General features: G+C 43.6%; 11 non-coding genes across 11 annotated transcripts; all 11 read right to left on the reverse strand.

Annotated features, from left to right (window-relative positions):
• Position 1: 1 nt before the first annotated feature.
• Positions 2–97, reverse strand: trnai-uau (transfer RNA isoleucine (anticodon UAU)). The gene is made up of 2 exons: positions 60–97; positions 2–37 (listed from the first exon to the last, which is right to left on the reverse strand). It is a non-coding gene; the product is annotated as a tRNA-Ile (tRNA).
• Positions 98–1,528: 1,431 nt separating this feature from the next.
• Positions 1,529–1,624, reverse strand: trnai-uau (transfer RNA isoleucine (anticodon UAU)). Its single transcript has 2 exons — positions 1,587–1,624; positions 1,529–1,564 (listed from the first exon to the last, which is right to left on the reverse strand). It is a non-coding gene; the product is annotated as a tRNA-Ile (tRNA).
• Positions 1,625–3,056: 1,432 nt separating this feature from the next.
• On the reverse strand, positions 3,057–3,152 carry trnai-uau (transfer RNA isoleucine (anticodon UAU)). The gene is made up of 2 exons: positions 3,115–3,152; positions 3,057–3,092 (listed from the first exon to the last, which is right to left on the reverse strand). It is a non-coding gene; the product is annotated as a tRNA-Ile (tRNA).
• A 1,432-nt stretch (positions 3,153–4,584) lies between these two features.
• On the reverse strand, positions 4,585–4,680 carry trnai-uau (transfer RNA isoleucine (anticodon UAU)). The gene is made up of 2 exons: positions 4,643–4,680; positions 4,585–4,620 (listed from the first exon to the last, which is right to left on the reverse strand). It is a non-coding gene; the product is annotated as a tRNA-Ile (tRNA).
• A 1,432-nt stretch (positions 4,681–6,112) lies between these two features.
• Positions 6,113–6,208, reverse strand: trnai-uau (transfer RNA isoleucine (anticodon UAU)). The gene is made up of 2 exons: positions 6,171–6,208; positions 6,113–6,148 (listed from the first exon to the last, which is right to left on the reverse strand). It is a non-coding gene; the product is annotated as a tRNA-Ile (tRNA).
• A 1,432-nt stretch (positions 6,209–7,640) lies between these two features.
• Positions 7,641–7,736, reverse strand: trnai-uau (transfer RNA isoleucine (anticodon UAU)). The gene is made up of 2 exons: positions 7,699–7,736; positions 7,641–7,676 (listed from the first exon to the last, which is right to left on the reverse strand). It is a non-coding gene; the product is annotated as a tRNA-Ile (tRNA).
• Positions 7,737–9,167: 1,431 nt separating this feature from the next.
• trnai-uau (transfer RNA isoleucine (anticodon UAU)) lies at positions 9,168–9,263 on the reverse strand. Its single transcript has 2 exons — positions 9,226–9,263; positions 9,168–9,203 (listed from the first exon to the last, which is right to left on the reverse strand). It is a non-coding gene; the product is annotated as a tRNA-Ile (tRNA).
• A 1,432-nt stretch (positions 9,264–10,695) lies between these two features.
• Positions 10,696–10,791, reverse strand: trnai-uau (transfer RNA isoleucine (anticodon UAU)). Its single transcript has 2 exons — positions 10,754–10,791; positions 10,696–10,731 (listed from the first exon to the last, which is right to left on the reverse strand). It is a non-coding gene; the product is annotated as a tRNA-Ile (tRNA).
• Positions 10,792–12,223: 1,432 nt separating this feature from the next.
• On the reverse strand, positions 12,224–12,319 carry trnai-uau (transfer RNA isoleucine (anticodon UAU)). The gene is made up of 2 exons: positions 12,282–12,319; positions 12,224–12,259 (listed from the first exon to the last, which is right to left on the reverse strand). It is a non-coding gene; the product is annotated as a tRNA-Ile (tRNA).
• A 1,432-nt stretch (positions 12,320–13,751) lies between these two features.
• trnai-uau (transfer RNA isoleucine (anticodon UAU)) lies at positions 13,752–13,847 on the reverse strand. The gene is made up of 2 exons: positions 13,810–13,847; positions 13,752–13,787 (listed from the first exon to the last, which is right to left on the reverse strand). It is a non-coding gene; the product is annotated as a tRNA-Ile (tRNA).
• A 1,432-nt stretch (positions 13,848–15,279) lies between these two features.
• Positions 15,280–15,375, reverse strand: trnai-uau (transfer RNA isoleucine (anticodon UAU)). Its single transcript has 2 exons — positions 15,338–15,375; positions 15,280–15,315 (listed from the first exon to the last, which is right to left on the reverse strand). It is a non-coding gene; the product is annotated as a tRNA-Ile (tRNA).
• Positions 15,376–16,729: the final 1,354 nt, after the last annotated feature.

Genomic DNA, 16,729 nt, shown 5'->3' on the forward strand with positions numbered 1-16,729 from the left:
CTGCTCCAGGTGAGGCTCGAACTCACAACCTCGGCATTACGCACGCAGAAACACTGACATATAAGTACCGCGCGCTGACCGATTGCGCCACTGGAGCCGCGCCGACGCGAGCCTCCCAATATCGCGAGTTATACCTCAGCGATTGAGAAATTGGCTGTGATGTAAGATTTTCCGGTTGTATTCACATCTGGTTCCTCACTTATTTGAGGAATTGGCTTCATTACACAGTGCTAAACTGGATTGATAATGAAAAATGCATTTTCAACATTTTCCTCGATTGTTCTCTGAGCCATTGAGGTCTTTAGTCAGTAGAAACCTTATAATCTCATTCTCGGTTAGCCTCAATTACTGATCTTATCTTCGGCACCAAGTTCCAGAAGTTGATCTTGCTCTGAGTTTTGGCATCACAGACAAATAGAAACACACCCTTCGGTCCAATCGGTCCATGCCGAGCAGATATCCTAATCTAACCTCGTCTGTATGCCAGCATTTGTCCTATATCCCTCTCAAGCCTTCCGATGTGAATGTGTTCAGAAAAGATTTACATGGATGTGGCCAGGTTTAAAGGACTTGAGCTAAAGGCCGCGGGTGAACAGTCTTGGGCTGTTTTCCCTGGATCATCGGAGGCTGAGTGGTGACCTTCAAACAGCGTGTCTACGTGTACCTCAAATTTCAAAGAATTATGTGCCTGCAACCCTCGGTTCCTCAGGAGGGAATTTAACAGTGAGAGAAAGCCACTTGCGGTGGTTGGGGAACAATTTCGAATTTCTTTGACTTCACGTGTGAAGAAGATTATTGAACACTTAAGATTAAGAATGAAAAAAGCTGAGAGTTTTGAAAAGTTATACCCCGGTGAGTCACCCCAGCGGCCACTTGCGGTGGTTGGGGAACAATTTCGAATTTCTTTGACTTCACGTGTGAAGAAGATTATTGAACACCTAAGATTGAGTATGAAAACATCTGAGAGTTTTGAAAAGTTCGATCCGCGTGAGTCTGAAGTGAACCACATCCCGGAGACGCAATTCCTACTTTACCCTGGTGCCTTAAAGGTTTGATCACATTCAGATGATGCGAGGTCCATTTCGTACACTCTGATCTCAGCCCAAGAAACCCACAAACAAGGTTCCGTCTTATTTGCATTTTGATCCTCTTCTTCTCAGCAGATCTTTATTTTAATCAGACAAATGTTCCAAGCAAAGCCGAATATAACATTCACACGGTTCAATGAGATGAATCTAATTCCTTTTTGATTACTACATCGACCTGTGTGAGTTTGTAGCCAGTTGAATAAAGAAATACCAACTAAACAGGGCTTGCCGGCAATTTAAATCAAGCAGACCGCTGATTGGAAGCATTTTTGAGCTGAACAAGGTTACCGATTGACGTTCCTGCCCAGATATGTCTTGACGTTTCAAATATTCCCAGGATACGTTGTTTGACTGCCGAGACCTTTCTCAGGAAATGACATTTGCCAAACCAGAGAAACTGGAATTTTGCAAGAGACTCTTTGGTCACGAGTAGATAAAACTGCTCCAGGTGAGGCTCGTACTCACAACCTCGGCATTACGCACGCAGTAACACTGACATATAAGTACCGCGCGCTGACCGATTGCGCCACTGGAGCCGCGCCGTCGCGGGCCTCCCAATATCGCGAGTTATACCTCAGCGATTGAGAAATTGGCTGTGATGTAAGATTTTCCGGTTGTATTCACATCTGGTTCCTCACTTATTTGAGGAATTGGCTTCATTACACAGTGCTAAACTGGATTGATAATGAAAAATGCATTTTCAACATTTTCCTCGATTGTTCTCTGAGCCATTGAGGTCTTTAGTCAGTAGAAACCTTATAATCTCATTCTCGGTTAGCCTCAATTACTGATCTTATCTTCGGCACCAAGTTCCAGAAGTTGATCTTGCTCTGAGTTTTGGCATCACAGACAAATAGAAACACACCCTTCGGTCCAATCGGTCCATGCCGAGCAGATATCCTAATCTAACCTCGTCTGTATGCCAGCATTTGTCCTATATCCCTCTCAAGCCTTCCGATGTGAATGTGTTCAGAAAAGATTTACATGGATGTTGCCAGGTTTAAAGGACTTGAGCTAAAGGCCGCGGGTGAACAGTCTTGGGCTGTTTTCCCTGGATCATCGGAGGCTGAGTGGTGACCTTCAAACAACGTGTCTACGTGTACCTCAAATTTCAAAGAATTATGTGCCTGCAACCCTCGGTTCCTCAGGAGGGAATTTAACAGTGAGAGAAAGCCACTTGCGGTGGTTGGGGAACAATTTCGAATTTCTTTGACTTCACGTGTGAAGAAGATTATTGAACACTTAAGATTAAGAATGAAAAAAGCTGAGAGTTTTGAAAAGTTATAACCCCGGTGAGTCACCCCAGCCGCCACTTGCGGTGGTTGGGGAACAATTTCGAATTTCTTTGACTTCACGTGTGAAGAAGATTATTGAACACCTAAGATTGAGTATGAAAACATCTGAGAGTTTTGAAAAGTTCGATCCGCGTGAGTCTGAAGTGAACCACATCCCGGAGACGCAATTCCTACTTTACCCTGGTGCCTTAAAGGTTTGATCACATTCAGATGATGCTAGGTCCATTTCGTACACTCTGATCTCCGCCCAAGAAACCCACAAATAAGGTTCCGTCTTATTTGCATTTTGATCCTCTTCTTCTCAGCAGATCTTTATTTTAATCAGACAAATGTTCCAAGCAAAGCCGAATATAACATTCACACGGTTCAATGAGATCAATCTAATTCCTTTTTGATTACTACATCGACCTGTGTGAGTTTGTAGCCAGTTGAATAAAGAAATACCAACTAAACAGGGCTTGCCGGCAATTTAAATCAAGCAGACCGCTGATTGGAAGCATTTTTGAGCTGAACAAGGTTACCGATTGACGTTCCTGCCCAGATATGTCTTGACGTTTCAAATATTCCCAGGATACGTTGTTTGACTGCCGAGACCTTTCTCAGGAAATGACATTTGCCAAACCAGAGAAACTGGAATTTTGCAAGAGACTCTTTGGTCACGAGTAGATAAAACTGCTCCAGGTGAGGCTCGAACTCACAACCTCGGCATTACGCACGCAGAAACACTGACATATAAGTACCGCGCGCTGACCGATTGCGCCACTGGAGCCGCGCCGTCGCGGGCCTCCCAATATCGCGAGTTATACCTCAGCGATTGAGAAATTGGCTGTGATGTAAGATTTTCCGGTTGTATTCACATCTGGTTCCTCACTTATTTGAGGAATTGGCTTCATTACACAGTGCTAAACTGGATTGATAATGAAAAATGCATTTTCAACATTTTCCTCGATTGTTCTCTGAGCCATTGAGGTCTTTAGTCAGTAGAAACCTTATAATCTCATTCTCGGTTAGCCTCAATTACTGATCTTATCTTCGGCACCAAGTTCCAGAAGTTGATCTTGCTCTGAGTTTTGGCATCACAGACAAATAGAAACACACCCTTCGGTCCAATCGGTCCATGCCGAGCAGATATCCTAATCTAACCTCGTCTGTATGCCAGCATTTGTCCTATATCCCTCTCAAGCCTTCCGATGTGAATGTGTTCAGAAAAGATTTACATGGATGTTGCCAGGTTTAAAGGACTTGAGCTAAAGGCCGCGGGTGAACAGTCTTGGGCTGTTTTCCCTGGATCATCGGAGGCTGAGTGGTGACCTTCAAACAACGTGTCTACGTGTACCTCAAATTTCAAAGAATTATGTGCCTGCAACCCTCGGTTCCTCAGGAGGGAATTTAACAGTGAGAGAAAGCCACTTGCGGTGGTTGGGGAACAATTTCGAATTTCTTTGACTTCACGTGTGAAGAAGATTATTGAACACTTAAGATTAAGAATGAAAAAAGCTGAGAGTTTTGAAAAGTTATAACCCCGGTGAGTCACCCCAGCGGCCACTTGCGGTGGTTGGGGAACAATTTCGAATTTCTTTGACTTCACGTGTGAAGAAGATTATTGAACACCTAAGATTGAGTATGAAAACATCTGAGAGTTTTGAAAAGTTCGATCCACGTGAGTCTGAAGTGAACCACATCCCGGAGACGCAATTCCTACTTTACCCTGGTGCCTTAAAGGTTTGATCACATTCAGATGATGCTAGGTCCATTTCGTACACTCTGATCTCCGCCCAAGAAACCCACAAATAAGGTTCCGTCTTATTTGCATTTTGATCCTCTTCTTCTCAGCAGATCTTTATTTTAATCAGACAAATGTTCCAAGCAAAGCCGAATATAACATTCACACGGTTCAATGAGATCAATCTAATTCCTTTTTGATTACTACATCGACCTGTGTGAGTTTGTAGCCAGTTGAATACAGAAATACCAACTAAACAGGGCTTGCCGGCAATTTAAATCAAGCAGACCGCTGATTGGAAGCATTTTTGAGCTGAACAAGGTTACCGATTGACGTTCCTGCCCAGATATGTCTTGACGTTTCAAATATTCCCAGGATACGTTGTTTGACTGCCGAGACCTTTCTCAGGAAATGACATTTGCCAAACCAGAGAAACTGGAATTTTGCAAGAGACTCTTTGGTCACGAGTAGATAAAACTGCTCCAGGTGAGGCTCGAACTCACAACCTCGGCATTACGCACGCAGAAACACTGACATATAAGTACCGCGCGCTGACCGATTGCGCCACTGGAGCCGCGCCGTCGCGGGCCTCCCAATATCGCGAGTTATACCTCAGCGATTGAGAAATTGGCTGTGATGTAAGATTTTCCGGTTGTATTCACATCTGGTTCCTCACTTATTTGAGGAATTGGCTTCATTACACAGTGCTAAACTGGATTGATAATGAAAAATGCATTTTCAACATTTTCCTCGATTGTTCTCTGAGCCATTGAGGTCTTTAGTCAGTAGAAACCTTATAATCTCATTCTCGGTTAGCCTCAATTACTGATCTTATCTTCGGCACCAAGTTCCAGAAGTTGATCTTGCTCTGAGTTTTGGCATCACAGACAAATAGAAACACACCCTTCGGTCCAATCGGTCCATGCCGAGCAGATATCCTAATCTAACCTCGTCTGTATGCCAGCATTTGTCCTATATCCCTCTCAAGCCTTCCGATGTGAATGTGTTCAGAAAAGATTTACATGGATGTTGCCAGGTTTAAAGGACTTGAGCTAAAGGCCGCGGGTGAACAGTCTTGGGCTGTTTTCCCTGGATCATCGGAGGCTGAGTGGTGACCTTCAAACAACGTGTCTACGTGTACCTCAAATTTCAAAGAATTATGTGCCTGCAACCCTCGGTTCCTCAGGAGGGAATTTAACAGTGAGAGAAAGCCACTTGCGGTGGTTGGGGAACAATTTCGAATTTCTTTGACTTCACGTGTGAAGAAGATTATTGAACACTTAAGATTAAGAATGAAAAAAGCTGAGAGTTTTGAAAAGTTATAACCCCGGTGAGTCACCCCAGCGGCCACTTGCGGTGGTTGGGGAACAATTTCGAATTTCTTTGACTTCACGTGTGAAGAAGATTATTGAACACCTAAGATTGAGTATGAAAACATCTGAGAGTTTTGAAAAGTTCGATCCGCGTGAGTCTGAAGTGAACCACATCCCGGAGACGCAATTCCTACTTTACCCTGGTGCCTTAAAGGTTTGATCACATTCAGATGATGCTAGGTCCATTTCGTACACTCTGATCTCCGCCCAAGAAACCCACTAACAAGGTTCCGTCTTATTTGCATTTTGATCCTCTTCTTCTCAGCAGATCTTTATTTTAATCAGACAAATGTTCCAAGCAAAGCTGAATATAACATTCACACGGTTCAATGAGATCAATCTAATTCCTTTTTGATTACTACATCGACCTGTGTGAGTTTGTAGCCAGTTGAATAAAGAAATACCAACTAAACAGGGCTTGCCGGCAATTTAAATCAAGCAGACCGCTGATTGGAAGCATTTTTGAGCTGAACAAGGTTACCGATTGACGTTCCTGCCCAGATATGTCTTGACGTTTCAAATATTCCCAGGATACGTTGTTTGACTGCCGAGACCTTTCTCAGGAAATGACATTTGCCAAACCAGAGAAACTGGAATTTTGCAAGAGACTCTTTGGTCACGAGTAGATAAAACTGCTCCAGGTGAGGCTCGAACTCACAACCTCGGCATTACGCACGCAGAAACACTGACATATAAGTACCGCGCGCTGACCGATTGCGCCACTGGAGCCGCGCCGTCGCGGGCCTCCCAATATCGCGAGTTATACCTCAGCGATTGAGAAATTGGCTGTGATGTAAGATTTTCCGGTTGTATTCACATCTGGTTCCTCACTTATTTGAGGAATTGGCTTCATTACACAGTGCTAAACTGGATTGATAATGAAAAATGCATTTTCAACATTTTCCTCGATTGTTCTCTGAGCCATTGAGGTCTTTAGTCAGTAGAAACCTTATAATCTCATTCTCGGTTAGCCTCAATTACTGATCTTATCTTCGGCACCAAGTTCCAGAAGTTGATCTTGCTCTGAGTTTTGGCATCACAGACAAATAGAAACACACCCTTCGGTCCAATCGGTCCATGCCGAGCAGATATCCTAATCTAACCTCGTCTGTATGCCAGCATTTGTCCTATATCCCTCTCAAGCCTTCCGATGTGAATGTGTTCAGAAAAGATTTACATGTATGTTGCCAGGTTTAAAGGACTTGAGCTAAAGGCCGCGGGTGAACAGTCTTGGGCTGTTTTCCCTGGATCATCGGAGGCTGAGTGGTGACCTTCAAACAACGTGTCTACGTGTACCTCAAATTTCAAAGAATTATGTGCCTGCAACCCTCGGTTCCTCAGGAGGGAATTTAACAGTGAGAGAAAGCCACTTGCGGTGGTTGGGGAACAATTTCGAATTTCTTTGACTTCACGTGTGAAGAAGATTATTGAACACTTAAGATTAAGAATGAAAAAAGCTGAGAGTTTTGAAAAGTTATAACCCCGGTGAGTCACCCCAGCGGCCACTTGCGGTGGTTGGGGAACAATTTCGAATTTCTTTGACTTCACGTGTGAAGAAGATTATTGAACACCTAAGATTGAGTATGAAAACATCTGAGAGTTTTGAAAAGTTCGATCCGCGTGAGTCTGAAGTGAACCACATCCCGGAGACGCAATTCCTACTTTACCCTGGTGCCTTAAAGGTTTGATCACATTCAGATGATGCTAGGTCCATTTCGTACACTCTGATCTCCGCCCAAGAAACCCACTAACAAGGTTCCGTCTTATTTGCATTTTGATCCTCTTCTTCTCAGCAGATCTTTATTTTAATCAGACAAATGTTCCAAGCAAAGCCGAATATAACATTCACACGGTTCAATGAGATCAATCTAATTCCTTTTTGATTACTACATCGACCTGTGTGAGTTTGTAGCCAGTTGAATAAAGAAATACCAACTAAACAGGGCTTGCCGGCAATTTAAATCAAGCAGACCGCTGATTGGAAGCATTTTTGAGCTGAACAAGGTTACCGATTGACGTTCCTGCCCAGATATGTCTTGACGTTTCAAATATTCCCAGGATACGTTGTTTGACTGCCGAGACCTTTCTCAGGAAATGACATTTGCCAAACCAGAGAAACTGGAATTTTGCAAGAGACTCTTTGGTCACGAGTAGATAAAACTGCTCCAGGTGAGGCTCGAACTCACAACCTCGGCATTACGCACGCAGAAACACTGACATATAAGTACCGCGCGCTGACCGATTGCGCCACTGGAGCCGCGCCGACGTGAGCCTCCCAATATCGCGAGTTATACCTCAGCGATTGAGAAATTGGCTGTGATGTAAGATTTTCCGGTTGTATTCACATCTGGTTCCTCACTTATTTGAGGAATTGGCTTCATTACACAGTGCTAAACTGGATTGATAATGAAAAATGCATTTTCAACATTTTCCTCGATTGTTCTCTGAGCCATTGAGGTCTTTAGTCAGTAGAAACCTTATAATCTCATTCTCGGTTAGCCTCAATTACTGATCTTATCTTCGGCACCAAGTTCCAGAAGTTGATCTTGCTCTGAGTTTTGGCATCACAGACAAATAGAAACACACCCTTCGGTCCAATCGGTCCATGCCGAGCAGATATCCAAATCTAACCTCGTCTGTATGCCAGCATTTGTCCTATATCCCTCTCAAGCCTTCCGATGTGAATGTGTTCAGAAAAGATTTACATGGATGTTGCCAGGTTTAAAGGACTTGAGCTAAAGGCCGCGGGTGAACAGTCTTGGGCTGTTTTCCCTGGATCATCGGAGGCTGAGTGGTGACCTTCAAACAGCGTGTCTACGTGTACCTCAAATTTCAAAGAATTATGTGCCTGCAACCCTCGGTTCCTCAGGAGGGAATTTAACAGTGAGAGAAAGCCACTTGCGGTGGTTGGGGAACAATTTCGAATTTCTTTGACTTCACGTGTGAAGAAGATTATTGAACACTTAAGATTAAGAATGAAAAAAGCTGAGAGTTTTGAAAAGTTATACCCCGGTGAGTCACCCCAGCGGCCACTTGCGGTGGTTGGGGAACAATTTCGAATTTCTTTGACTTCACGTGTGAAGAAGATTATTGAACACCTAAGATTGAGTATGAAAACATCTGAGAGTTTTGAAAAGTTCGATCCGCGTGAGTCTGAAGTGAACCACATCCCGGAGACGCAATTCCTACTTTACCCTGGTGCCTTAAAGGTTTGATCACATTCAGATGATGCGAGGTCCATTTCGTACACTCTGATCTCAGCCCAAGAAACCCACAAACAAGGTTCCGTCTTATTTGCATTTTGATCCTCTTCTTCTCAGCAGATCTTTATTTTAATCAGACAAATGTTCCAAGCAAAGCCGAATATAACATTCACACGGTTCAATGAGATGAATCTAATTCCTTTTTGATTACTACATCGACCTGTGTGAGTTTGTAGCCAGTTGAATAAAGAAATACCAACTAAACAGGGCTTGCCGGCAATTTAAATCAAGCAGACCGCTGATTGGAAGCATTTTTGAGCTGAACAAGGTTACCGATTGACGTTCCTGCCCAGATATGTCTTGACGTTTCAAATATTCCCAGGATACGTTGTTTGACTGCCGAGACCTTTCTCAGGAAATGACATTTGCCAAACCAGAGAAACTGGAATTTTGCAAGAGACTCTTTGGTCACGAGTAGATAAAACTGCTCCAGGTGAGGCTCGTACTCACAACCTCGGCATTACGCACGCAGTAACACTGACATATAAGTACCGCGCGCTGACCGATTGCGCCACTGGAGCCGCGCCGTCGCGGGCCTCCCAATATCGCGAGTTATACCTCAGCGATTGAGAAATTGGCTGTGATGTAAGATTTTCCGGTTGTATTCACATCTGGTTCCTCACTTATTTGAGGAATTGGCTTCATTACACAGTGCTAAACTGGATTGATAATGAAAAATGCATTTTCAACATTTTCCTCGATTGTTCTCTGAGCCATTGAGGTCTTTAGTCAGTAGAAACCTTATAATCTCATTCTCGGTTAGCCTCAATTACTGATCTTATCTTCGGCACCAAGTTCCAGAAGTTGATCTTGCTCTGAGTTTTGGCATCACAGACAAATAGAAACACACCCTTCGGTCCAATCGGTCCATGCCGAGCAGATATCCTAATCTAACCTCGTCTGTATGCCAGCATTTGTCCTATATCCCTCTCAAGCCTTCCGATGTGAATGTGTTCAGAAAAGATTTACATGGATGTTGCCAGGTTTAAAGGACTTGAGCTAAAGGCCGCGGGTGAACAGTCTTGGGCTGTTTTCCCTGGATCATCGGAGGCTGAGTGGTGACCTTCAAACAACGTGTCTACGTGTACCTCAAATTTCAAAGAATTATGTGCCTGCAACCCTCGGTTCCTCAGGAGGGAATTTAACAGTGAGAGAAAGCCACTTGCGGTGGTTGGGGAACAATTTCGAATTTCTTTGACTTCACGTGTGAAGAAGATTATTGAACACTTAAGATTAAGAATGAAAAAAGCTGAGAGTTTTGAAAAGTTATAACCCCGGTGAGTCACCCCAGCCGCCACTTGCGGTGGTTGGGGAACAATTTCGAATTTCTTTGACTTCACGTGTGAAGAAGATTATTGAACACCTAAGATTGAGTATGAAAACATCTGAGAGTTTTGAAAAGTTCGATCCGCGTGAGTCTGAAGTGAACCACATCCCGGAGACGCAATTCCTACTTTACCCTGGTGCCTTAAAGGTTTGATCACATTCAGATGATGCTAGGTCCATTTCGTACACTCTGATCTCCGCCCAAGAAACCCACAAATAAGGTTCCGTCTTATTTGCATTTTGATCCTCTTCTTCTCAGCAGATCTTTATTTTAATCAGACAAATGTTCCAAGCAAAGCCGAATATAACATTCACACGGTTCAATGAGATCAATCTAATTCCTTTTTGATTACTACATCGACCTGTGTGAGTTTGTAGCCAGTTGAATAAAGAAATACCAACTAAACAGGGCTTGCCGGCAATTTAAATCAAGCAGACCGCTGATTGGAAGCATTTTTGAGCTGAACAAGGTTACCGATTGACGATCCTGCCCAGATATGTCTTGACGTTTCAAATATTCCCAGGATACGTTGTTTGACTGCCGAGACCTTTCTCAGGAAATGACATTTGCCAAACCAGAGAAACTGGAATTTTGCAAGAGACTCTTTGGTCACGAGTAGATAAAACTGCTCCAGGTGAGGCTCGAACTCACAACCTCGGCATTACGCACGCAGAAACACTGACATATAAGTACCGCGCGCTGACCGATTGCGCCACTGGAGCCGCGCCGTCGCGGGCCTCCCAATATCGCGAGTTATACCTCAGCGATTGAGAAATTGGCTGTGATGTAAGATTTTCCGGTTGTATTCACATCTGGTTCCTCACTTATTTGAGGAATTGGCTTCATTACACAGTGCTAAACTGGATTGATAATGAAAAATGCATTTTCAACATTTTCCTCGATTGTTCTCTGAGCCATTGAGGTCTTTAGTCAGTAGAAACCTTATAATCTCATTCTCGGTTAGCCTCAATTACTGATCTTATCTTCGGCACCAAGTTCCAGAAGTTGATCTTGCTCTGAGTTTTGGCATCACAGACAAATAGAAACACACCCTTCGGTCCAATCGGTCCATGCCGAGCAGATATCCTAATCTAACCTCGTCTGTATGCCAGCATTTGTCCTATATCCCTCTCAAGCCTTCCGATGTGAATGTGTTCAGAAAAGATTTACATGGATGTTGCCAGGTTTAAAGGACTTGAGCTAAAGGCCGCGGGTGAACAGTCTTGGGCTGTTTTCCCTGGATCATCGGAGGCTGAGTGGTGACCTTCAAACAACGTGTCTACGTGTACCTCAAATTTCAAAGAATTATGTGCCTGCAACCCTCGGTTCCTCAGGAGGGAATTTAACAGTGAGAGAAAGCCACTTGCGGTGGTTGGGGAACAATTTCGAATTTCTTTGACTTCACGTGTGAAGAAGATTATTGAACACTTAAGATTAAGAATGAAAAAAGCTGAGAGTTTTGAAAAGTTATAACCCCGGTGAGTCACCCCAGCGGCCACTTGCGGTGGTTGGGGAACAATTTCGAATTTCTTTGACTTCACGTGTGAAGAAGATTATTGAACACCTAAGATTGAGTATGAAAACATCTGAGAGTTTTGAAAAGTTCGATCCACGTGAGTCTGAAGTGAACCACATCCCGGAGACGCAATTCCTACTTTACCCTGGTGCCTTAAAGGTTTGATCACATTCAGATGATGCTAGGTCCATTTCGTACACTCTGATCTCCGCCCAAGAAACCCACAAATAAGGTTCCGTCTTATTTGCATTTTGATCCTCTTCTTCTCAGCAGATCTTTATTTTAATCAGACAAATGTTCCAAGCAAAGCCGAATATAACATTCACACGGTTCAATGAGATCAATCTAATTCCTTTTTGATTACTACATCGACCTGTGTGAGTTTGTAGCCAGTTGAATACAGAAATACCAACTAAACAGGGCTTGCCGGCAATTTAAATCAAGCAGACCGCTGATTGGAAGCATTTTTGAGCTGAACAAGGTTACCGATTGACGTTCCTGCCCAGATATGTCTTGACGTTTCAAATATTCCCAGGATACGTTGTTTGACTGCCGAGACCTTTCTCAGGAAATGACATTTGCCAAACCAGAGAAACTGGAATTTTGCAAGAGACTCTTTGGTCACAAGTAGATAAAACTGCTCCAGGTGAGGCTCGAACTCACAACCTCGGCATTACGCACGCAGAAACACTGACATATAAGTACCGCGCGCTGACCGATTGCGCCACTGGAGCCGCGCCGTCGCGGGCCTCCCAATATCGCGAGTTATACCTCAGCGATTGAGAAATTGGCTGTGATGTAAGATTTTCCGGTTGTATTCACATCTGGTTCCTCACTTATTTGAGGAATTGGCTTCATTACACAGTGCTAAACTGGATTGATAATGAAAAATGCATTTTCAACATTTTCCTCGATTGTTCTCTGAGCCATTGAGGTCTTTAGTCAGTAGAAACCTTATAATCTCATTCTCGGTTAGCCTCAATTACTGATCTTATCTTCGGCACCAAGTTCCAGAAGTTGATCTTGCTCTGAGTTTTGGCATCACAGACAAATAGAAACACACCCTTCGGTCCAATCGGTCCATGCCGAGCAGATATCCTAATCTAACCTCGTCTGTATGCCAGCATTTGTCCTATATCCCTCTCAAGCCTTCCGATGTGAATGTGTTCAGAAAAGATTTACATGGATGTTGCCAGGTTTAAAGGACTTGAGCTAAAGGCCGCGGGTGAACAGTCTTGGGCTGTTTTCCCTGGATCATCGGAGGCTGAGTGGTGACCTTCAAACAACGTGTCTACGTGTACCTCAAATTTCAAAGAATTATGTGCCTGCAACCCTCGGTTCCTCAGGAGGGAATTTAACAGTGAGAGAAAGCCACTTGCGGTGGTTGGGGAACAATTTCGAATTGCTTTGACTTCACGTGTGAAGAAGATTATTGAACACTTAAGATTAAGAATGAAAAAAGCTGAGAGTTTTGAAAAGTTATAACCCCGGTGAGTCACCCCAGCGGCCACTTGCGGTGGTTGGGGAACAATTTCGAATTTCTTTGACTTCACGTGTGAAGAAGATTATTGAACACCTAAGATTGAGTATGAAAACATCTGAGAGTTTTGAAAAGTTCGATCCGCGTGAGTCTGAAGTGAACCACATCCCGGAGACGCAATTCCTACTTTACCCTGGTGCCTTAAAGGTTTGATCACATTCAGATGATGCTAGGTCCATTTCGTACACTCTGATCTCCGCCCAAGAAACCCACTAACAAGGTTCCGTCTTATTTGCATTTTGATCCTCTTCTTCTCAGCAGATCTTTATTTTAATCAGACAAATGTTCCAAGCAAAGCCGAATATAACATTCACACGGTTCAATGAGATCAATCTAATTCCTTTTTGATTACTACATCGACCTGTGTGAGTTTGTAGCCAGTTGAATAAAGAAATACCAACTAAACAGGGCTTGCCGGCAATTTAAATCAAGCAGACCGCTGATTGGAAGCATTTTTGAGCTGAACAAGGTTACCGATTGACGTTCCTGCCCAGATATGTCTTGACGTTTCAAATATTCCCAGGATACGTTGTTTGACTGCCGAGACCTTTCTCAGGAAATGACATTTGCCAAACCAGAGAAACTGGAATTTTGCAAGAGACTCTTTGGTCACGAGTAGATAAAACTGCTCCAGGTGAGGCTCGAACTCACAACCTCGGCATTACGCACGCAGAAACACTGACATATAAGTACCGCGCGCTGACCGATTGCGCCACTGGAGCCGCGCCGTCGCGGGCCTCCCAATATCGCGAGTTATACCTCAGCGATTGAGAAATTGGCTGTGATGTAAGATTTTCCGGTTGTATTCACATCTGGTTCCTCACTTATTTGAGGAATTGGCTTCATTACACAGTGCTAAACTGGATTGATAATGAAAAATGCATTTTCAACATTTTCCTCGATTGTTCTCTGAGCCATTGAGGTCTTTAGTCAGTAGAAACCTTATAATCTCATTCTCGGTTAGCCTCAATTACTGATGTTATCTTCGGCACCAAGTTCCAGAAGTTGATCTTGCTCTGAGTTTTGGCATCACAGACAAATAGAAACACACCCTTCGGTCCAATCGGTCCATGCCGAGCAGATATCCTAATCTAACCTCGTCTGTATGCCAGCATTTGTCCTATATCCCTCTCAAGCCTTCCGATGTGAATGTGTTCAGAAAAGATTTACATGGATGTTGCCAGGTTTAAAGGACTTGAGCTAAAGGCCGCGGGTGAACAGTCTTGGGCTGTTTTCCCTGGATCATCGGAGGCTGAGTGGTGACCTTCAAACAACGTGTCTACGTGTACCTCAAATTTCAAAGAATTATGTGCCTGCAACCCTCGGTTCCTCAGGAGGGAATTTAACAGTGAGAGAAAGCCACTTGCGGTGGTTGGGGAACAATTTCGAATTTCTTTGACTTCACGTGTGAAGAAGATTATTGAACACTTAAGATTAAGAATGAAAAAAGCTGAGAGTTTTGAAAAGTTATAACCCCGGTGAGTCACCCCAGCGGCCACTTGCGGTGGTTGGGGAACAATTTCGAATTTCTTTGACTTCACGTGTGAAGAAGATTATTGAACACCTAAGATTGAGTATGAAAACATCTGAGAGTTTTGAAAAGTTCGATCCGCGTGAGTCTGAAGTGAACCACATCCCGGAGACGCAATTCCTACTTTACCCTGGTGCCTTAAAGGTTTGATCACATTCAGATGATGCTAGGTCCATTTCGTACACTCTGATCTCCGCCCAAGAAACCCACTAACAAGGTTCCGTCTTATTTGCATTTTGATCCTCTTCTTCTCAGCAGATCTTTATTTTAATCAGACAAATGTTCCAAGCAAAGCCGAATATAACATTCACACGGTTCAATGAGATCAATCTAATTCCTTTTTGATTACTACATCGACCTGTGTGAGTTTGTAGCCAGTTGAATAAAGAAATACCAACTAAACAGGGCTTGCCGGCAATTTAAATCAAGCAGACCGCTGATTGGAAGCATTTTTGAGCTGAACAAGGTTACCGATTGACGTTCCTGCCCAGATATGTCTTGACGTTTCAAATATTCCCAGGATACGTTGTTTGACTGCCGAGACCTTTCTCAGGAAATGACATTTGCCAAACCAGAGAAACTGGAATTTTGCAAGAGACTCTTTGGTCACGAGTAGATAAAACTGCTCCAGGTGAGGCTCGTACTCACAACCTCGGCATTACGCACGCAGTAACACTGACATATAAGTACCGCGCGCTGACCGATTGCGCCACTGGAGCCGCGCCGTCGCGGGCCTCCCAATATCGCGAGTTATACCTCAGCGATTGAGAAATTGGCTGTGATGTAAGATTTTCCGGTTGTATTCACATCTGGTTCCTCACTTATTTGAGGAATTGGCTTCATTACACAGTGCTAAACTGGATTGATAATGAAAAATGCATTTTCAACATTTTCCTCGATTGTTCTCTGAGCCATTGAGGTCTTTAGTCAGTAGAAACCTTATAATCTCATTCTCGGTTAGCCTCAATTACTGATCTTATCTTCGGCACCAAGTTCCAGAAGTTGATCTTGCTCTGAGTTTTGGCATCACAGACAAATAGAAACACACCCTTCGGTCCAATCGGTCCATGCCGAGCAGATATCCTAATCTAACCTCGTCTGTATGCCAGCATTTGTCCTATATCCCTCTCAAGCCTTCCGATGTGAATGTGTTCAGAAAAGATTTACATGGATGTTGCCAGGTTTAAAGGACTTGAGCTAAAGGCCGCGGGTGAACAGTCTTGGGCTGTTTTCCCTGGATCATCGGAGGCTGAGTGGTGACCTTCAAACAACGTGTCTACGTGTACCTCAAATTTCAAAGAATTATGTGCCTGCAACCCTCGGTTCCTCAGGAGGGAATTTAACAGTGAGAGAAAGCCACTTGCGGTGGTTGGGGAACAATTTCGAATTTCTTTGACTTCACGTGTGAAGAAGATTATTGAACACTTAAGATTAAGAATGAAAAAAGCTGAGAGTTTTGAAAAGTTATAACCCCGGTGAGTCACCCCAGCCGCCACTTGCGGTGGTTGGGGAACAATTTCGAATTTCTTTGACTTCACGTGTGAAGAAGATTATTGAACACCTAAGATTGAGTATGAAAACATCTGAGAGTTTTGAAAAGTTCGATCCGCGTGAGTCTGAAGTGAACCACATCCCGGAGACGCAATTCCTACTTTACCCTGGTGCCTTAAAGGTTTGATCACATTCAGATGATGCTAGGTCCATTTCGTACACTCTGATCTCCGCCCAAGAAACCCACAAATAAGGTTCCGTCTTATTTGCATTTTGATCCTCTTCTTCTCAGCAGATCTTTATTTTAATCAGACAAATGTTCCAAGCAAAGCCGAATATAACATTCACACGGTTCAATGAGATCAATCTAATTCCTTTTTGATTACTACATCGACCTGTGTGAGTTTGTAGCCAGTTGAATAAAGAAATACCAACTAAACAGGGCTTGCCGGCAATTTAAATCAAGCAGACCGCTGATTGGAAGCATTTTTGAGCTGAACAAGGTTACCGATTGACGTTCCTGCCCAGATATGTCTTGACGTTTCAAATATTCCCAGGATACGTTGTTTGACTGCCGAGACC

Source organism: Chiloscyllium punctatum, chromosome 49 (assembly GCF_047496795.1).
Source record: "Chiloscyllium punctatum isolate Juve2018m chromosome 49, sChiPun1.3, whole genome shotgun sequence".
Lineage (NCBI taxonomy): Eukaryota > Metazoa > Chordata > Chondrichthyes > Orectolobiformes > Hemiscylliidae > Chiloscyllium > Chiloscyllium punctatum.